At 42.4% G+C, this 22,912-nt stretch overlaps 1 protein-coding gene across 1 annotated transcript in view; it reads right to left on the reverse strand.

Annotated features, from left to right (window-relative positions):
- ATP8B3 (ATPase phospholipid transporting 8B3) overlaps positions 1-10,313 on the reverse strand; it is an 87,397-nt gene extending 77,084 nt beyond the window's left edge. The window contains exon 1 of the mRNA XM_070732626.1: positions 10,171-10,313. The gene's annotated coding sequence lies outside the window, so the exon portion shown is untranslated. The remainder of the gene's footprint in view (positions 1-10,170) is intronic.
- Between the last annotated feature and the right edge of the window lie 12,599 nt (positions 10,314-22,912).

The following is a 22,912-nucleotide window of genomic DNA, read 5'->3' on the forward strand; positions in this document are numbered from 1 at the left end:
GTGCCTTCCGTCCCCTGTCCTATTGCTCTCCTATATCTCCTATACCTTTCTTCTATTCCTATATCTCTTCTTCTATTCTTTCATTGATATGTTCTATTACTATACCTTCTTTTCTATTATGTCTTAGATATATTTTACTATGAGTATCTCCTCTATAACCTTCATCATGTATTTTACTATGTATATATAAATATATACCCACTAAAACCCTCATTATATATTGGACTAAATAAATAAATGAATGAATGAATGAATAAATAAATAAATAAATAATTTTTTAAAAAAAATTGAAGTCCAAAGAAATAGAAGATACCAGTCCTAGAAGGGTTGAGCAGGGATGAGGGGAGATCTGGATTCGGATCCTTATTCGCCCTTGACCCTGGCTTTGTGATGGGCACAAGTCCTTATCTTTCAGCCTGATTACTCTGGCTGAGAAAGCAATCATCACATGCCTTCGTTTCTTGGAGGTTGTTTATTTGTTTTTCCACAAGGATTGTCAAATGGATTAGAAGAATTAAGACTGGGTAAAAAGCTGCTTAAGCAACACCGGATTTCAGCGGTAACAGGCAGTTGAGACTCAAGAATCGGTGAATGCAAAAACAGTTCACTTTCAAGCTTTCTAGAGTTGATAAAGTTTTGCAGCCTGGCCAGAGGAAAATCAGGTGGGTTAACACAAGTTGGGTGTGATGACGGGGACACTGCAACAGCATTCTTTGGAAAAACTCCTGAGTCCTTCCCACACCAAAGGGCAGATTAGGATTATAAAATGCACGAGCCTTCCTTCCCACGGGCTTAAACGGGCTCATCCCTCTCCTTATCTCTTTTTCACATCAGCAAACGTATTAAAAGAAACTGGCCCGCCAGTTCGGCACAAGCATAGGAACGGCGTCACTGGCTAGTTTAATCCTGGCTGTGCAATCGTCCTCGATGGATGGAATAAGCCGCTAGCAGCATCACAGGAGCTGGCCATCTGCCTGGGAGGTTTGTATACAAACTAACCAGGCCTGTCTGGTTTGCTAGGATGCATTCAGATGACCTATAAGCTTCAAGGATGCGTTTGGAATGTGAACTGATCAGCTGCCTTCCAATCTGACCATGGCATTTTTTCCTCCTGGCCAGGATGTTGCTTTAAGGCAGTGTTTCCCAACCTTGGCAACCTGAAGATATTTGGACTTCAACTCCCAGAATTCCCCAGCCAGCTTTTGCTGGCTGGGGAATTCTGGGAGTTGAAGTCCAAATACCTTCAAGTTGCCAAGGTTGGGAAACACTGCTTTAAGGAAGGCTGTAAACAGCGATGGGTTTCTGCCCCCACCGGGCAGGGGAGGAGGGGGAAACGAAGGGGGGGTGTTAATAAGTTTATGCACTATTTATTGAACACTTAACACTCTCTGATATCTTAGTATGATCCTTAATTACTTTTAAAATAGGAAATAATTAAATAGTATGTTTTCACCCATAAACGCTTTAATCATTTTCATCATTATCTAGAACTGAACTTTTATAGCAATGAAAGAAAATTGAGCTACTTGCCTAATCTGTTATTATGCTGAACTTTATTGATTCAATACAAAACCTTAAAATGTTACTGTGCCCCTCTGGCTGGGGAGGTGTAGGGTTTCCCGCTTGAGCAGGGGGTTGGACTTGATGACCTGCAGGGTCCCTTTCAGCATAAACAAACAAACAAATAAATAAATAAATACACACATACATACACACATACACACACATACATACATACATACATACATACATACATACATGGCTGCAAAACTAGAGTTATAACAAGCAGGAAGAGGGAGATTGTGATCCCCTTATATAGAGCGCTGGTGAGACCACATTTGGAAGACTGTGTTCAGTTCTGGAGACCTCACCTACAAAAAGATATTGACAAAATTGAACGGGTCCAAAGACGGGCTACACGAATGGTGGAAGGTCTTAAGCATAAAACGTATCAGGAAAGACTTCATGAACTCAATCTGTATAGTCTGGAGGACAGAAGGAAAAGGGGGGACATGATTGAAACATTTAAATATGTTAAAGGGTTAAATAAGGTTCAGGAGGGAAGTGTTTTTAATAGGAAAGTGAACACAAGAACAAGGGGACACAATCTGAAGTTAGTTGGGGGAAAGATCAAAAGCAACATGAGAAAATATTATTTTACTGAAAGAGTAGTAGATCCTTGGAACAAACTTCCAGCAGACGTGGTAGATAAATCCACAGTAACTGAATTTAAACATGCCTGGGATAAACATCTATCCATCCTAAGATAAAATACAGAAAATAGTATAAGGGCAGACTAGATGGATCATGAGTCTTTTTCTGCTGTCAATCTTCTATGTTTCTATGTTTCCAGACAAGTAGCGATAGAGAGAATCCAGCCAAAGGAAGGCAAAGAGGAGGGTGGGGGGAACAGAAAACAAATAAGCCATAAAGATGAAATGCATAAAGGTTATTCAAAAGATGTTGCTTCCATGTAATTATAGAAATTATAGAAAATGCTATATTATACTCTTAAGTTTTTAAAATCGATTCACTACTTTGGAGCAAACGCCTGGAAAAATGTTTGTAAAGGAGGACCTCAGAAACCTGAGTAGCCTGGGAATTATCACTCCCAAGGCTAAAAGAATAAGACCCAACAGGGCAGAACAGACCCAGTTATGCAAACGATGTAAACATGCCTCATTTTTGGCAGGACACAAAAGTCAGTTATCTGAACTATTTAGCTTTTTCACTACTACAGCCCAAGTTTCTAGTTCTTATGGACTGCCAAAGCGGGAGCCGGGAGTCAAATTAAGAGCAATGCAATTGTCAAAAGCAATACACATAATAAAACAGCTGTTGTTTGTAAAATTTCCTAATGTCAGTGTCCCATCCAAGAAATAAATCAGAGTCCAAACATTGGCTTTCTTCCAAGTGCCAATTTATTAACAAAGCCATGTGGGATGCAACTGATCCATCATGATCCATCTAGTCTGCCCTTATACTATTTTCTGTATTATATCCATCCTAAGATAAAATACAGGAAATAGTATAAGGGCAGACTAGATGGATCATGAGGAACTCAATGGTCATAATCATAAATCATAAATCATAAATCATAAATCATAAATCATAAATCATAAATCATAAATCATAAATCATAAATCATAAATCATAAATCATAAATCATAAATCATAAATCATAAATCATAAATCATAAATCATAAATCATAAATCATAAATCATAAATCATAAATCATAAATCACAAATCACAAATCACAAATCACAAATCACAAATCACAAATCACAAATCACAAATCACAAATCACAAATCACAAATCACAAATCACAAATCACAAATCACAAATCACAAATCACAAATCACAAATCATAAATCACAAATCTTTTCCTGCCGTCAATCTTCTATATTTCTATGTTTCTAACTGTAGGCAAACTGATACTAATTTTTCCTACAGTTCTCCACCCAGGTTGTTGTTGTTGTTGTTGTTGTTGTTGTTGTTGTTGTTATTATTATTATTATTATTATTATTATTATTATTATTAAATAGATTTGTATGCCACCCCTCTCCGAGGACTCAGAGCGGCTTACAATATAACAAGTCCAACAACATCTAAAACCCATAACATTAAAACCATACAGCTCAGTCATACCATACATAAAACTATAATAGCCTAGGGGTAGCTCAGTTACACCATGCCTGGCGACAAAAGTGGGCTTTGAGTAACTTATGAAAGGCAAGGAGGGTGGGGGCGGTTCTGATCTCCGGGGGGAGTTGATTCCAGAGGGCCGGGGTCACCACAGAGAAGGCTCTTCCCCTGGGGCCCGCCAGACGACATTATTTAGTCAACGGGATCCGGAGAAGGCCAACTCTGTGGGACCTCATCGGCTGCTGGGATTCATGCGGTAGAAGACGGTTCCAAGGGTATTCTGGCCCGATGCCATGTAAGGCATGTTTTGAAATGAAGCAACAGTTTGCTATAGGCAAGGTATCGACAAAACCATCATAAAATATGACTGCAAAGATGCTGCAAATTGTTGTAAATGCGATCAGGTTGCTGAGTGCTCAAAGAGTGGTCCCAGGCCTGCGAGGAGTTGGGGGGGGTGTTGACTGTTGGAACTTTCAATCTGGGTAATAGGAACCCCCCAGGTAAGTTGGAATTTCAGAGAGGTGCTAAGCAACTGGTCTACCTGTCAACGTCTACCTGTAAAAATATGCATCAATAATAGAATTCTTTATTGGCCAAGTGTGATTGGACACACAAGGAATTTGTCTTTGGTGTGCAAACTCTTAGTGTACATAAAAGATATGTGTTAAATCATGAGCAGGGGTGACATGATAGCAGCGTTCCAATATATCAAGGGATGTCACAAAGATGAGGGTGTCAAGCTATTCTCCAAAGCACCTGAGGGTAGGTCAAGAAGCAATGGGTGGAAACTAAAACTTTTACCGACCTCGGAAGAATGGATGGCTGAATCAACTTTCAGCCTACTGAGATTCGATCTGCCAAAATGCTGGCAGCTGGTGATCAGCAGAAGTAGCTTGCAGTACTGCACCACCGAGACTCTATGTGACTGGTAGGAGTCAAAAATTTAGCATTTAGACTTATATACTGCTTCACAGGGCTTTACAGCCCTCTCTAAGTTGTTTACAGCCTATTTCCCCCAATGATCTGGGTCCTCATTTGACCCACCTTGGAAGAATGGAAGGCTGAGTCAACCTTGAGCCCACTGAGATTCGATCTGCCAAACTGCTGATAGCCGGTGATCAACAGAAGTAGCTTGCAGTACTGCACCACCGAGGCTCTTCGATAAAATCAAATAAAAATTGACTCGACACATCGTCATAAATTTATTTTATTTTATTTATTTATTTATTGGATTTGTATGCCGCCCCTCTCCGCAGACTCGGTGCGGCTAACAACAATGATAAAAACAGCATGTGACAATCCAATAATAAAACAACTAAAAACCCTTATTATAAAACCATACATACACACAAACATACCATGCATAACTTGTAATGGCCTAGGGGGAAGGAATATCTCAACTCCCCCATGCCTGGCGGTATAAATGAATCTTGAGTAGTTTACGAAAGACAAGGAGGGTGGGGGCAATTCTAATCTCCGGGGGGAGTTGGTTCCAGAGGGCCGGGGCCGCCACAGAGAAGGCTCTTCTCCTGGGGCCCGCCAAACGACATTGTTTAGTCGACAGGACCCGGACAAGGCCAATTCTGTGGGACCTTATCGGTTGCTGGGATTTGTGCGGTAGCAGGCGGTTCCGGAGGTAATCTAGTCCAATGCCATGTAGGCATAAATGTCATTTTTAGGTTCTCATGGTTAAGCTTGATTGCCTGAAAGATTAGCTAACAATGCAGTTCAGAGGGAAAGAAGACAACAAGCAAAATAATCCTTTATTTCTTCCTCCTGCATTTTCCTGCATAGCTTTCACTCATCAGACAGTTAATTAAGCCAAGAAAAACAGATAGTATTACAAACAGGCAGGTACAAGTATTTAACTTGTTAGCAAAAAGGAAAGGGGGAAGGAAGCACATTTAGAATTTGCTGCAGACAAATCCAAGCCACATACCCAAAGCTGGCTCACCTATACATGAGGAGGAACCTAAATCGTCAATTACAATTTTATTTACAGGCTACAAGAATGGTGGAAGGTCTTAAGCATAAAACGTATCAGGAAAGACTTCATGAACTCAATCTGTATAGTCTGGAGGACAGAAGGGAAAGGGAGGACATGATCGAAACAAAAGGGTTAAATAAGGTTCAGGAGAGAAGTGTTTTTAATAGGAAAGTGAACACAAGAACAAGGGGACACAATCTGAGGTTAGTTTGGGGAAAGATCAGAAGCAACGTGAGAAAATATTATTTTACTGAAAGAATAGTAGATCCTTGGAACAAACTTCCAGCAGACCTGGTTGGTAAATGCACAGGAACTGAATTTAAACATGCCTGGGATAAACATATATCCATCCTAAGATAAAATAGAGGAAATAGTATAAGGGCAGACTAGATGGACCATGAGGTCTTTTTCTGCCATCAATCTTCTATGTTTCTATGTTTCTATTTATTTTATTGATTTATTGTATTTCTATTCCACCCAACTCCTGAAGGACTCTGGGCGGCTCACAACAGGATATAAAATACATTTTAAAACATCATCACATTAAAAAAATCACAAGCATACATATCATTCAAGGCTGAACCACATAAAACTTTCCATTTAAAAAATGCTGGTATATTTTGCCCATCAAACTGAAAATAGGTAGAGAGGCAGAAGTTGATGATTCGGACTATTCCAGGAATCGCTGGAAGTTTGGCATTTAGACAAATCAATTATCGATAGATTATTATTATTATTATTATTATTATTATTATTATTATTATTATTATTATTAATTAGATTTGTATGCTGCCCCTCTCCGAAGACTCGGGGCGGCACACAACAGTAATAAAAACAATATAGTAGTGGAACAAATCTAATACTGTATTTAAAAACATATAAAACCCTACCATTATTTAAAAAAACCAAACAGCACATTCATACCAAACATAAAATAAAGTATAAAAAAGCCTGGGGGAAAGGTGTCTCAACTCCCCCATTCCTGGCGGTATAAGTGAGTCTTGAGTAGTTTACGATACATAGAGGTAAGCCACATTTACGCACCGTTCAAAGCTAAGAAAGAAACAAAAAGATCAGAACGCATCTTCTCCAGCAAAGAACATCCAGATAAATGGGAATTAACGCCAAGCAAACAATCAAGCAGAAAATAGTCATGGAACCACTAAGGGAAAAAAACCCACATTTGCACCCACAATGGCACAACAAGCTACTGTGTGTAAACAGGAGAGCAAACCCCACATCCATTGGCACTGAAACATCCGCAAGCAAATAACCAAGTCCAGTGAACATCAAGGTCTTCATAGTTCACCCCTAAGCTACATATATCGTCCTCGGAGAGGGGCAGTACAAAACTCCAATAAATAAATAAATAAAATAAATGAATGAATGAATGAATGAATACCTTATTTTTCAGAGTATAAGAGGCACCTTTTTCCTCCCTAAAAGAGGCTGAAAATTGAGGTGCGTCTTATACTCTGAACGTAGCTTTTTTCAGAGCTTTTTTTAAATTTATTTATTTATTTATCTATCTATCTATCTATCTATTTATTTATTTATTTATTTATTTATTTATTTATTTATATTTGTATGCCGCCCCTCTCCGCAGACTCGGGGCGGCTCACAACAAAGTGAAAAACAATTTATAACAAATCTAAATTTCTACTAAAAACATTTAAAAAACCCCATTTTTCTAAACACACATACATACACACATACCATTCATAAATTGTATATGCCTGGGGGAGATGTCTCAGTTCCCCCATGCCTGACGACACAGGTGGGTCTTAAGGAGCTTACGAAAGGCAAGGAGAGTAGGGGCAGTTCTAATCTCTGGGGGGAGTTGGTTCCAGAGGGTCGGGGCCGCCACAGAGAAGGCTCTTCCCCTGGGGCCCGCCAACTGACATTGTTTAGTTGACAGGACCCGGAGAAGGCCCACTCTGTGGGACCTAATTGGTCGCTGGGATTCGTGCGGCAGCAGGCGGTCTCGGAGATATTCTGGTCCAGTGCCATGAAGGGCTTTAAAGGTCATAACCAACACTTTGAATTGTGACCGGAAGTTGATCGGCAACCAATGCAGACTGCGGAGTGTTGGTGAAACATGGGCATACCTAGGTAGGCCGTTGACTGCTCTCGCAGCTGCATTCTGCACGATCTGAAGTTTCCAAACAGTTTTCAAAGGTAGCCCCATGTAGAGAGCATTACAGTAGTCGAACCTCAAGGTGATGAGGGCATGAGTGACTGTGAGCAGTGAGTCCCGGTCCAGATAGGGTCGCAACTGGTGCACCAGGCGAACCTGGGCAAATGCCCCCCTCGCCACAGCTGAAAGATGGTTCTCTAATGTGAGCTGTGGATCGAGGAGGACGCCCAAGTTGCGGACCCTCTCCGAGGGGGTCAATAATTCCCCCCCCAGGGTAATGGAAGGACAGATGGAATTGTCCTTGGGAGGCAAAACCCACAGCCACTCCGTCTTATCCGGGTTGAGTTTGAGTCTGTTGACACCCATCCAGGCCCCAACAGCCTCCAGACACCGGCACATCACTTCCACTGCTTCGTTGACCGGACATGGGGTGGAGATGTAAAGCTGGGTATCATCAGCATACTGATGATACCTCACCCCATGCCCTTGGATGATCTCACCCAGCGGTTTCATGTAGATATTGAATAGCAGGGGGGAGAGGACTGACCCCTGAGGCAACCCCACAAGGGAGAGACCTCGGAGTCGACCTCTGACCCCCCACTAACACCGACTGCGACCGACCAGAGACGTAGGATGAGAACCACTGAAGAACAGTGCCTCCCACCCCCAACCCCTCCAGCCGGTGCAGAAGGATACCATGGTCGATGGTATCGAAAGCCGCTGAGAGGTCAAGAAGCACCAGGACAGAGGATAAACCCCTGTCCTGGGCCCGCCAGAGATCATCCATCAACGCGACCAAAGCAGTTTCCGTGCTGTAACCGGGCCTGAAACCCGACTGCTTTCCCCAGCCTTCTTTCATTGTTACTCTTTGCAAAGAATGTTTTCCAAGCCCTAAGTCTTTGCAGGGTCCTTTTCATTTCTCTAACATGCTCCAAATGTTTATTTCCATCCCTAAGCAGTTGCTAACTCCCAGCTCTTACCCACTTGCAAGCTCTTTCATTGTTACTCTTTGTGAAGAATGTTTTCCAAGCCCTGAGTCTTCATAGGGTTTTTTCTCATTGCTCTAACTTGCTCCAAATGTTTCTTTCCAGCCCTAACCAGGTGCTAACAAGGTTCCCAGCTCTTACTAGCTTGCAAGCTCTTTCATTGTTACTGTCTATGAATAAGGTTTTTTTAAAGGCCTAACCAGGGGACAAAATAATGAGCTGAAGCTGACCAGACTAAGATGCTAGCCAGATAAATATATTTTCCTTATTTTCCTCCAAAAAAACTAAGGTTGGTCTTATACTGCGAGAGCAATCATGGGCTTTCCCAAAAATGCCCATGTAACACCAACACTCCGCAGTCTGCATTGGTTGCCGATCAATTTCCGGTCACAATTCAAAGTGTTGGTCATCACCTATAAAACCCTTCATGGCACCAGACCAGGGAATCAACGAGACCGCCTTCTGCCACACGAATCCCAGCGACCGGTTAGGTCCCACAGAGTGGGCCTTCTCCGGCTCCTGTCAACAAAACAATGACGTTTGGCGGGCCCCATGGGAAGAGCCTTCTCTGTGGCGGCCCCGGCCCTCTGGAACCAACTCCCCCCCTGGAGATTAGAATTGCCCCCACCCTCCTCGCCTTTTGTAAGCTCCTTAAAACCCACTTCTGCCGTCAGCAGTGGAGGAACTGAGATATTCTTTCCCCCTAGGCCTTTACAATTTATGCATGGTATGTTTGTTTGTATTTATGCTTGGTTTTACAAATAAGGGTTTTTTAACTGTTTTAGTATTGGATTTACATGCTGGTTTGTACTACAGTACTGTTGTTAGCCGCCCCGAGTCTACGGAGAGGGGCGGCATACAAATCCAATAAATAATAATAATAATAATAATACTCCGGTGTGTCTTATACCCGAAAAATACAGTAAATAAATACATAAATTTGTTTGGATATCTTCAGGGTTTCTCCATTCCTATTATAGATCGCTATTACTGTTTTATTCATCGTTGTCATTCTTTGCAACCAATTTATATGCCACCTTTTCTCTGAAGCCACCTGACCAGGAAATTAAGCCATACAAAAGCAAAACAAAACCTCTGTCAGTTATTATTCTCAAATCACACCAACAATCAAAGGTCAACGGTTCCAAGACGTGGGAGACAGAAGATCATATTTTACAAAGGGTTCCATATCCTTAAGAATCCAGCGTATGTATTTTAAGAAAGCAAAAAGTACAAATACTTCAGGAAAGCTAACACACACCCACTGTCACACCGTGACTTTTATCATACCATTGTGCCCAATGCCATGCCAAGTAAATAGACATTTTAAGCATTTCCCTATGTCAAGCACGGGATGGATATAAAAATTACATTATCAGGGAGAAACAGCTTGTAAACTTTGTCCACCTACCAGATCGTTTTGTTGTAGAATCTTAAAAGTCACTTTGTGGCCCAGCTGCCCTGGGAAAATCATCAAAGAGCTCCTGCTTTGGATGGCCTTGCTGAAAGGATGGTTGCTTACATGCTATTGTGTTGAACTGTCCATTCACCTGTACGGTCTAAAGGGTGTAAACCTTTCGGGACATACACTGGTCGTCTTGTAAAGGACCATTGCTATGGTGATACTTACACAATAACAATTATTCCGTTCATGATGCTGTACTATTGAGATCTAAACTCTATGTAAATAAAAAAAACCAATTAAGTACTATAATATCAACAGAAGCAAGGGCAATAAAAGGGAATAGCCTTCCTTCCTTTCCCTTCCCTTATTTTCCCCCAACCTCAAGATTGAGTAGCTTCAAGATATGCAACTAATGCTATAAATAATAATAATTTAATAATAATAATAATTTATTGGATTTGTACGCTGCCCCTCTCCGCAGACTCGGGGCGGCTAACAACAATAATTTATTATTTATTTATTATTTAGATTTGTATGCCGCCCCTCTCCGTGAACTCCGTGTACAATCCAATAATAAAAAACAATTAAAAACCCCTATTATAAAACCAAGCATACACACAAACATACCATGCATAACTTGTAATGGCCTAGGGGGAAGGAATATCTCAACTCCCCCATGCCTGGCGGTATAAATGAGTCTTGAGTAGTTTACAAAAGACAGGGAGGACGGGGGCAGTTCTAATCTCCGGGGGGAGTTGGTTCCAGAGGGCCGGGGCCGCCACAGAGAAGGCTCTTCCCCTGGGGCCCGCCAAACGACATTGTTTAATTGACGGGACCCGGAGAAGGCCAACTCTGTGGGACCTTATCGGTCGCTGGGATTCGTGCGGTAGCAGGTGGTTCCAGAGGTAATCTACTGTGTGCAGGCTAAAGGGGTTGCTCATCAATTCAATGGTTCTGTAAGTGTGCAACTCAGTTGTGTGCATCACAGATTAGACAGATTCACGGATGCCAAGTGTATTGGTGGCGATTGAAACGGATGTCTATGTGCCACCTGTATGTTGGATGAGGCAGGCTGGATTCCCTTGGGTACCATTTGTTGGGGGTCGAGGGAAAGGGAGGCAGAACAAGAAACAACAGATGGAAACTTATGAAGGAGCAATCCGAGCTGCACATAAGGAGAAATTTCCTGACAGTGAGAATGACTTGCCTTCGGAAATTGTGAGGGCATGATCACAGGAGGTTTTTCAGAAGAAACTGGTGGCCATTTGTCTAAACCAGTGTTTTTCAACCAGTGTGCCGTGGCACACTAGCGTGCCGTGAAACATGGTCAGGTGTGCTGCGAAGAAGGAAGCTCAGGTTCCAGTCTTGCAACTTTTTACTGAGAGAGAGAGAGAGTGAGAGTGACAGACAGAAAGAAAGAAAGCAAGAGAGAGAGAGAAAGAGGATGCTTGGCTGCATAGCTAGAGGTATAACAAGCAGGAAGAGGGAGATTATGACCCCGCTGGTGAGACCACATTTGGAGAACTGTGTTCAGTTCTGGAGACCTCACCTACAAAAAGATATTGACAAAATTGAACGGGTCCAAAGATGGGCTACAAGAATGGTGGAAGGTCTTAAGTATAAAACGTATCAGGAAAGACTTAATGAACTCAATTTGTATAGTCTGGACTCTGGAGGACAGAAGAAAAAGTGGGGACATGATCGAAACATTTAAATATGTTAAAGGGTTAAATAAGGTTCAGGAGGGAAGTGTTTTTAATAGGAAAGTGAACACAAGAACAAGGGGACACAATCTGAAGTTAGTTGGGGGAAAGATCAAAGGCAACATGGGAAAATATTATTTTACTGAAAGAGTAGTAGATCCTTGGAACAAACTTCCAGCAGACGTGGTTGGTAAATCCACAGTAACTGAATTTAAACATGCCTGGGATAAACATATATCCATTGTAAGATAAAATACAGGAAATAGTATAAGGGCAGACTAGATGGACCATGAGGTCTTTTTCTGCCGTCAGTCTTCTATGTTTCTATGTTTCTAAGAGAGAGAGAGAAAGCAAGAGAGAGAAAGAAAAGAGAGAAACAGAGAGAAAGCAAGAGTGAGAGAGAGAAAGAAAGCAAGAGAGAGAAAAGGAGAGGAAGGGAGAGAGAAATGAGCAAAAAGGGGAGGAAAAAAGAGAAATGAGAAAATGATTGAGACAGAGAATGAGAGGAAAGAGAGAGAAACAACAGAGAGAGAAGTGACTCTTGATTTAAAGCAGAGGTCTTCAAACTTGGCAACTTTAAGACTTGTGGACTTCAACTCCCAGAATTCTCCAGCCAGCATTGCTGGCTGGAGAATTCTGGGAGTTGAAGTCCTCAAGTCTTAAAGTTGCCAAGTTTGAAGGCCTATGATTTAAAGCAGTGTTTTTCAACCAGTGTGCAGTGGCACACTAGTGTGCCGTGAGACATGGCCAGGTGTGCCGCAAAGCTCAGAGAGAAAGAAAGTAAGAGAGGGAGAAAGCAAGAGAGAAAGAAAGCAAGAGATAGAGAGAAAGAAAGCAAGAGAGAGAAAGAGAACAAGACAGAAAGAAAGCAAGAGAGAAAGAGAACAAGAGAAAGAAAGAGAGAGAGCAAGAGAGAGCAAGAAAGCAAGAGAGAGAGAGAGAAAGAGAGGGAGAGAAGGAGAGAGAGAGAAAGACATAGAGGGATGTAGGGAGGGAGAGAGAAAGAGAGTAAAAAAGAGAGGAAGGAAGAAAGAGAAAGAATGAGGGATGGAGAGAGAGAGAAAGAAAGAGGAAGGAAGGGAGAGAAAGAGGGAGGGAGAAAGAAATAGAGTGAAGGGGAGGAAGAGAGAGAATTTTTTTGTCCAAACATTTTTTAACCCCCCCACCCCCCGCTCAATGTGCCTCAGGGTTTCGTAAATGTAAAAAATGTGCCACAGCTCAAAAAAGGTTGAAAATCACTGATTTAAAGCATATGATAAAAAGCACGCAAAGAATAAGAGAGAGAAAAACTCCAGCCCTCCCCTGTTTTTGGAAATGGTTCAAGAGTGTGTATACACACACAAGGGTGTGGAGGAGACGGATGGAAAAAGAGAGGAGAGTGTCTTAGGGTGTCATTTTGGTTGGTGGTGTGCCCCAGGATTTTAAAATGTAAAAAATGTGCCGCAGCTCGAAAAAGATTGAAAATCACTGGTCTAAACGGTATAAAATCTCCTGGTTGAACAGCAGGTTGGATTAGAAGACCTTCAAGGTCTCTTCCAACTCTGTTAATTGAGAGTTGCAATTTCTGTGTAAATAGAATCATCTTTTCAGACTGGTTCTACTCAGCCTTGATAGGATTTTTAAATATTTTTTAATTACATTTTTATTGATTATAACACAAAAAGACAAAGGCAGACATACAGCATACTTAATCTTCTCTGGTAATATTGAACTGCTAACCAGAACTTACAAAACATTTGTCAGACCTATCCTAGAATACAGCTCACCTATTTATTTATTTTTTATTTATTCATTTGTCCAATACATAAATACATAGGAAGAAAAATAGACATGTGGTAATATATATATAAGGGTAAAAGTGAACTTAGAGGAGAGGATATATGAAAGGAAGAGAATATATAAGATAGGTGAAAGAAAGGAAAGACAATTGGACAGGGGACGAAAGGCACACCAGTGCACTTATGTACGCCCCTTACTGGCCTCTTAGGAACCTGGAGAGGTCAATCAGATGAGCAGTAGTCTAGGATGGGTCTGGCAAAAGTTTTGTAGGCTCTTGTGAGTAGAGTGAGGTTGCCTGAGCAGAAGCTGCGTAGGATCAGGTTAACAACTCTAGAGGCTTTTTTGGCGATATTGTTGCAGTGGGCTTTAGCACTTAGGTCATTCGATATTAGTATTCCAAGGTCCTTTACAGAATGTGGGCTGGCAGTGAGAGATTGTTTATTCAATTCGTATGTGCGGTTAGGATGCTTTTTGCCAATGTGGAGGAACCCACTTTGCATATCTGATATCAACACAATTGAGAGAGTCCAGAAATATTTCACAAGAAGAGTGCTTCACTCCTCTTCCCGCAACCAAAATACCTTACTCCGCCAAACTTGAAATTCTTCTATTAGACAACTTACAACTCCGTCGTCTCCATTCTGACTTAACTATAGTTCATAAAATCATATACCAAAATGTCCTTTCTGTTAGCGACTACTTCACCTTCAATCGCAACAACACACAAGCACGTAATGGATTTAAACTAAATGTCAACCGCTCCAAACTAGACTGCAAAAAAATATGACTTCAGCAATAGAGTAATCAAACACCTGGAATGCACTACCTGACTCTGCCGTTTCTACTCCTCCTAACCGCAAAATCTTTAAGCTTTGATTATCTACAATTTATTTATTTGTTATTTATTTTATTAATCAAATTTGTGTGCCACCCCCCTCCGCAGACTCGGGGCGGCTAACCACAGTATTAAAACAATATAAACAAATCTGATATTTAAGTTAATTTTAAAAAGAAACCCCAATTTAAGAGACCAATCATACATACAGACATACCATGCATAAATTTTTTATAAGCCTAGGGGAAGGGAATATCTCAATTCCCCCATGCCTGACGACAGAGGTGGGTTTTAAGGAGCTTACGAAAGGCAAGGAGGGTTGGGGCAACTCTGATATCTGGGGGGAGTTGGTTCCAGAGGGCCGGGGCCGCCACAGAGAAGGCTCTTCCCCTGGATCTAAGAGGTCTGTAAGGGGCGTGCATAAGTGTACCATTGTGCCCACGGTCCCTGTCCTACTCTTCTATTGTCTTCTATCTTTTTTTTAAAAAAAAATATTTTATTGGTTTTTTCAAATATAAACTGTTGTGATTCAGCCTGAGGCTGCTCAGGGACCAGCTATGTCTCTGCTGGCTCCATGCCCGGAGGAGGATGACAGCGCAGAGGAGGGGGATGAACAGTCGGACGGGGGAGAGGAGAGTCAGGAATGGGATGAAGGAGAACAGCATGAGAGCCCCGGGGGGGGGGGGGGGCTCTCCCCAGCCAGTAGCTTGGAGTCATTAGGTGATGACGCACAAGCTGTCATTGACATGAGACAGAGACGTTCAGAGCAACGAAAGGAGCAGTTAAAGAAATATTTTCACCATTGAATTAGAAACAGCTGGGTTTGGGTGTGGTCCTCATCAGCAGGGTTTAAAGGGCAGGCAAGGCCTTGAAGCCATGTGGAGTGTTATCAATTGGAGTTGCGGTGACCTGTTTTGATTCTCAGCGTCTCTGATCTTGGCTTGTGGCCTCGCAGTCTGGAAGACTCGTGGGAGGCGTCTGTTTGCTATCTACAGCTTCGTCTTGGCAGCAAGAATCTGGTATTGCTTCATGGACTATTCCCTTCGTGTATATATTTGAAGTTCCAGCGTTTTTCCTGTTTGTAAGGACATTTTCTGTTACCTGTGTTTTCCTTGAATTATAGAAACTGCCTTTGCCTTTTAACAGTGTGTCTGCCTTCTCTTTTTGGGTTGGTATTGGCTTCTGGAGTGACCCAGACAGAACAATAAACATACACATATTGTGTGTGTTTATAAATGTGTGTATTGTCTTCTATCATTACTTTTTTATCATTACTTTACTAATGTTTTATTTATACAAATTACCATCCTATAATTGTTTGACATATATATAAATAAATAAACAACAGCTATTGGGTTATTTACAATCCCATTTTCATATGAAGTTATTGTCGGAGATATTGGAGGAATTATTATCTGAAATTTATACATTTTTACTTTTCTGCGTTGTTCTTATAACTAACATTTCTTATACTATATATACAATTAACTACTTTAGACTTTCTCTATAGTTTGATTTTCTTCACTATTTCTCCCTTCTAACCACTTATAGAATTTGTCCCATATTTTATAGTACAGTATTCAAAATCCTCTTCCCCTTTCAACCTTGATAGGAAGCCTTGATAGGATTGCAGCTCCAACATTCCAAAGCAACCTAATCAGAAATACTGAGAATTATCCCAGCTCAGTGGGAAAGGATGTGATTGGGGAAAACTGCCATCAGTCATAAGACTAACCACAATAGGGGTGGGCCAAGGGCAGATTTTTGAAGCCCCCTTATTAAGTATCTGAGTCCTTGCGTTCTGGACCAATGCTGCTTCCTTATGCTCTTCAAGGACAGCCATCGGTAGAGCACATTGCAAGTGTCCAAAGGTAAGATGACTAAGAGCAATTATTGCAACAACTACTGTAATAATTAACATAATTCTGTTGAAAATGAGAGGTTGATCCCTGCATTAGTGGGGGTTAATTACTATTTGTTTATGTACCGGTATTTAAAAAGATTTGTATGACTGCTTTTAACTTGAAGCATAGCTATCGGTTCCTTACAACAAGCAATAAAACTCAGAGTTATAAAACAAATTCCAAGCAACCATAAAATTAAAACAAAATTTTATTTATTTATTTATTTATTGGATTTGTATGCGGCGCCCCTCTCTTCGGACTCAGGGCGGCTCACAGCATGTCCACAAAACAATATACAATTTACAGTCGGATCCAATTAATATAAATAATCAACTAAAAACATTATAAAAAACTAAGTATCATAATCATTCATTCAGTACAACTAAACATTAAACATTCAATGGGCAGGGACTGGGGTCGAGTGACCTCAGGTCTGACGGCATAAATAAGTTTTTAAGTTCTTTCGAAAGGCGAGGAGGGTTGGGGCAGTGTGAATCTCCGGGGGGAGTTGATTCCAGAGGGCCGGGGCCCCCACAGAGAAGGCTCTTCTCCTAGGCCCCGCCAGACAACATTGTCTCACTGACAGAACCTGGAGAAAGCTGACTCTGTGGGACCTGATCGGATGCTGGGATTCATGCGTCAGGAGGCGGTCCCATAGGTAGGGGCCTGGATGGGTGTCAACAGACTCAAACTCAACCCTGATAAGACGGAGTGGCTGTGGGTTTTGCCTCCCAAGGACAATTCCATCACCCTGGGGGGGGAATCATTGACCCCCTCAGAGAGGGTCTGCAACTTGGGCGTCTTCCTCGATCCACAGCTCACATTAGAGAAACATCTTTCGGCTGTGGCGAGGGGGGCGTTTGCCCAGGTTCGCCTGGTGCACCAGTTGCGGCCCTATTTGGACCGGGACTCACTGCTCACAGTCACTCATGCCCTCATTACCTCGAAGCTCGACTACTGTAATGCTCTCTACATGGGGCTACCTTTGAAAAGTGTTCGGAAACTTCAGGTCGTGCAGAATGCAGCTGCGAGAGCAATCATGGGCTTTCCCAAATATGCCCATGTTACACCAACACTCCGCAGTCTGCATTGGTTGCCGATCAGTTTCCAGTCACAATTCAAAGTGTTGGTTATGACCTATAAAGCCCTTCATGGCACCGGACCAGATTATCTCAGGGACCGCCTTCTGCCGCACGATGAGGATGAGGAAACAGAGGTTTTAGATTATCCTGGTTTAAGAAGGTTATCGGAAGGCAGTGGGGATGAGAGCGTAGGAGACAGTGATCTAGAAGTTAGCATTGAAAGTGATTCATTTTCAGATAATGGGGGAATATCTAACAGCCCGTGGGTAAATCTTAGAGGTTCAGGAGATTTGCAAAACAAAGAGAAGAAATTCTTGGGGAAAAGTTCTGAATCTGCAGTTGTTAGAATTGTGTAAAAAGGGAATACGCTACTTCCAGGAAAAACCAGAAAAGACAACGCTTTTGGACAAACTGCATGATTGAAAAATGGCATGATTCACAGCTCCTGGAAAAGTAAGCTTTTGATAAACCATGACCGACTTTGCTAATTTAGATTAACAAGGGTCTGGATGGGTGTTAACAGGCTCAAATTCAACTCCGACAAGACAGAGTGGCTGTGGGTTCTGCATCCCAAAGACATTTCCACTGGTCTGTCCATCACCTTGCGGGAAAGAACTTTTGACCCCCTCAGAGAGGGTCTGCAACTTGGGTGTCCTCGATCCGGAGCTGACTTTGGACCATCATCTTTCGGTTGTGGCACTGTCCTCACCCTCCTTGTCTTCTGCAAGAGTCTTCAGACACATTTATGCTTCCAGGTTTGGGGCGATTAAACTTAGCCCCTGGCCAATGAATGATTGTATGGTTGTTTTTCGAATAACTATGATTGATTTTTAATATAACTGTTGACTTTATGTAGTTTTAATTAATTGGATTTAGCTTATTGTATCCTACTGTTTCTTTTATATGCTGTAAGATGCCCTGAGTTATATATATATATTTATGATTCGACACAAAAATATGTACTGTGGCATAGAGCAGTGATTTTCAACCTTTTTTGAGCCGTGGCACATTTTTTACATTTATGAAACCCTGGGACACATTGAGGGGGGGGCGCTAAAAAAGTTTGGAGAAAAAAATTCTCTCTCTCTCTCTCTTCCTCCCCTTCACTCTATTTCTTTCTCCCTCCCTCTTTCTCTTCCTTCCTTCCTCTTTCTCTCTCTCTCTCTCCAGCCCTCTTTCTTTCTCTTCCTTCCTCTCTTTTTTGCTCTCTTTCTCTCTCTCTCCCTCCCTCTATGTCTCTCTCTCTCCTTCCCTCCCTCTCTTTCTCTCTGTTGCTTTCTTTCTCTCTCTTTCTCTCTCTCTTTCTTTCTCTTGTTTTCTCTCTCTCTTGCTTTCTTTCTCTCTTGCTTTCTCTCTGAGCTTCGCGGCACACCTGACCATGTCTCGCGGCACACTAGTGTGCCACGGCACACTGGTTGAAAAACACTGGCCTAGAGGATAATTCTCTGCCTTACAAGGCAAAGATTGCAGGTTCAAGTCCCAGTGGGTATGGCTAGCTGATGAGGCCAAAATAAGGCCGAAATAGATCTATCCTAGTCTCCCTTAATTTTCAAATTCAGCAAAAAAAAAATAAATGTGACACATACAGATAGAATTGTCGGCTATCAATAAAATTAACTGCCTTGGAAATGGTCCTAGGTTGGGCCGAGAGGCAAATAAGGAGCTGTGATGTTCCTTCAATACACCAGGGTGATTCGACACAAAAATATGTAACCCTTCCCTGGTGCAGAGCTGAAGGGATTGGATACTGTAGCCTAGAGGTTGCAGGTTCAAGTCCCAGTGGGTATGGCTAGCTGATGAGGCCGAAATAGATCTATCCTAGTCTCCCTTAATTTTCAAATTCAGCAAAAAAACATGATTGGATTTGTATACCGCCCCTCTCCGTAGACTTGGGGCAGCTAACAACGGTGATAAAAAAACAGCATATAACAAACCAATACTAAAACAACTAAAAAACCCTTATTATAAAACCAAACATACATACAAACATACCATGAATAAATTGTAAAGGCCTAGGGGGAAAGAATATCTCAATTCCCCCATGCCTGTTGATATATATATATATCAACAGAATGGTAGTCATTTCCCTAGGTCTATGGTGCATTGTGCAATAGATCCCTTTCTCTTTGCATGCCATTCCTCTCATCCCATTGAATTATATGAATTGCTTATAAAATAAATGCACTTGAGGAAAAGGAATCCTCAATCTGAGTATTGTATTGGCAGTTCTGTGTTAGCAAAAACTTCAGAAGAGAAGGATTTAGGGGTAGTGATTTCTGACCGTCTCAAAATGGGTGAGCAGTGCGGTCAGGCGGTAGGGAAAGCAAGTAGAATGCTTGGCTGCATAGCTAGAGGTATAACAAACAGGAAGAGGGAGATTATGATCCCGTTGTATAGAGCGCTGGCGAGACCACATTTGGAATACTCTGTTCAGTTCTGGAGACCTTACCCGCAGAAAGATATTGATAAGACGGGTTACAAAAATGGTGGGAGGTCTTAAGCATAAAACGTATCAGGAAAGACTTAATGAACTCAATCTGTATAGTCTGGAGGACAGAAGGAAAAGGGGGGGGACATGATCGAAACATTTAAATATGTTAAAGGGTTAAATAAGGTCCAGGAGGGAAGTGTTTTTAATAGGAAAGTGAACACAAGAACAAGGGGACACAATCTGAGGTTAGTCGGGGGAAAGATCAGAAGCAACGTGAGAAAATATTATTATACTGAAAGAGTAGTAGATGCTTGGAACAAACTTCCAGCAGACGTGGTTGGTAAATCCACAGTCACTGAATTGAAACATGCCTATGATAAACATATATCCATCCTATGATAAAATACAGGAAATAGTATAAGGGCAGACTAGATGGACCATGGGGTCTTTTTCTGCCATCAATTGTCTATGTTTCTATCTGTGTTTCTATGCTTTTCTCTCCCTTTCGCTCCAAAAGAAAAGCCACCAAGCCTGAAACCTTACTCTGACTTCAACCATCTTCCAAATTGACTTCTTCAGCACTTTCTCCGATTCTGCAGCTAACAAGATTCCCTGGGTAGAAGAGCCTGCTTTCCGTCTCTAAGATACCTTAATGATAGTAGCTCTTCATCTTCCTGCAACACAACATGTTTCTCCTGTTCACATGGCTGCCCTACTTCCCCTGTTGCAGCCCTGCGTTCTCCTTAAGTAGGGGAAGCTTGGGGTCACTCAAAACTGCATTTTCTCTTCCCCTGGGGGCTCATTAGGGATCACCAGAGAAATAGATCCACGCTGTGCTTTGCTGGCAATGAACGTTCTCATGGCTTAGTTAGTTGGGGGAAAGATCAAAGGCAACATGAGAAAATATTACTTTACTGAAAGAGTAGTAGATCCTTGGAACAAACTTCCAGCAGACGTGGTTGGTAAATCCACAGTAACCGAATTTAAACATGCCTGGGATAAACATATATCCATTGTAAGATAAAATACAGGAAATAGTATAAGGGCAGACTAGATGGACCATGAGGTCTTTTCTGCCGTCAGTCTTCTATGGTTCTATGTTTCTATGGCTTACCTGCCTATCTCCTTCCCTTCCTGCCAAGAGGAACGTTGCCTCCCTTCTCCAGGTCTTCAGGATGCTTCTGGTGACCTCAGGTGACTTCCAAGTTGTGGCACCGGAGACCAACTTTGCCAAGGCATGGAGGCTTTTTAAAAGCACGAAGGGAGCAGGAAGTAAGTCACTCCACCCAAGCTCTTGTTCTCTCTCTCTCTCCCTCCCTCTCTTTCTCTCTCTCTTCTGAAACCTGTCCCCTGACAATACCTGCAATCTGGCTCACCTGTATACCTGAGAAGCAAAATCTTTCCAACTCGTGGCAAGCGATACGATAGCTCCTTTCACTTCTTCCAAGCTCGACGGGCATTTGGCCAAGAAGAAGCTAAACACATCCCTGTCGTCCAAACACCTTTTCTTTCACCCCCACCATCGCTCGCTCCCCTTTTCTTTCCAGCTTTTTCCTTTGGCCCAAACCCAGTTGGACCAGTGGGTGGTACCCCAGGCAGAAGAACTGCATCATCTCGGTCACGCTTGACCTACCAGGCTCTTGACCACATTGTTGGCTTCTGTCCCAGACCAGTTTTGCTAAGAATGCCTCCTTCCCCTCCTCTGCAGGTAGACGAACGAACGTCATCCGATTTTGTATCATAATCTTCAAAGCCTCCCAGGTTGGGACTAAACTTTCATACGGACCTGAATGCAAGCGATCTAATTTCACAGATCTAAACCAAGGAAAAGTTAAGGCCGTTTCAAGTGCAGGGGTGATTCTTTAGAGCAGTGATGACAAACCTGTGGCACGGGCAGTGGAAGGGCTACCAAAAATTTTACTACCACACTCTGGGCGTGGCTTATGCAGGATGCCCTGAATTTTCTTTCAATTTCTTTCAGTGCAAATTGGGTGCTCTGGGGTGGAGCTCCATTTTCGCTACCCCAATGCATTTCCCCCCCCCTTCTAAACAGCAGCCCACCCTTGGGCATGAATGCCACAGCTGGCACGTGGAGTCATATCTGCTGGCACATGAGCTGTTGCCCTAGCTCAGCTCCAACCAGGGGTGGGCAGCAGGCAGGACGGGGTGGAACGCAGTTCCACCGGCAGATACAGTATAAAGATCTGTGCACAGCTCCAGCTGATCGGCGGCTATCACTTCCTGGATTACTGGTCTTGATTCAGCTCTCCTTTTTTTCCCCTGCTGCTGCTGCTGCTGCTGCTGCACTCCTTGCTTTTCTCCTCTTTCCTCCTTCCTGGCCTCGGACGAGCTTCCCTCTCTCCTGCCCAGCTCCCCTCCAGCGTCACGCGGCTACCTCCCACCTGAGGTGCAAGCAAAAGGCATGGGTAGAAGCAGCACTGGCAGCATTTATTATTATTATTATTATTATTATTATTATTATTATTATTTTATTATTATTATTATTATTACTACTACTACTATTACTACTATTATTATTATTATTATTTATTAGATTTGTATGCTACCCCTCTCCGTAGACTCAGGGCGGCTCACAGCAATAATAAAAACAATGTACAACAAATCTGATATTTAAAAATATCTAAAATCCCCTTATTTAAAAAGCAAGATGGCAGCACCTGTTCACCTAACTACCCAACCGGAGGCAGGGTGGGTGACCCAGGAAGGAGAGTGCAGGAAACACGAAGCAAATTGTCACCCCAGCGAACGACACTTGTAAGGTTGTAAGTTGAGGACTAAACACTTCACTTGAATAATGATGATCGTTCAAGCCACTCACACCTGGTCACATGGCCGGCAAGCCACTCCTACCCAGTCACATGACCATTAAGCCACACCCACAAAATAAGCCACACCCACAGTGTGGCAGTAAAAATTTTGGCTTCCCGTTACTGGCTCCAACGTCTATGTGTGTGCTGGCCAGCTGATTTTTGTCTTGCACAATGGCTCTGGGA

This window comes from Erythrolamprus reginae, chromosome 1 (assembly GCF_031021105.1).
Source record: "Erythrolamprus reginae isolate rEryReg1 chromosome 1, rEryReg1.hap1, whole genome shotgun sequence".
In the NCBI taxonomy this organism is placed as follows: domain Eukaryota; kingdom Metazoa; phylum Chordata; class Lepidosauria; order Squamata; family Dipsadidae; genus Erythrolamprus; species Erythrolamprus reginae.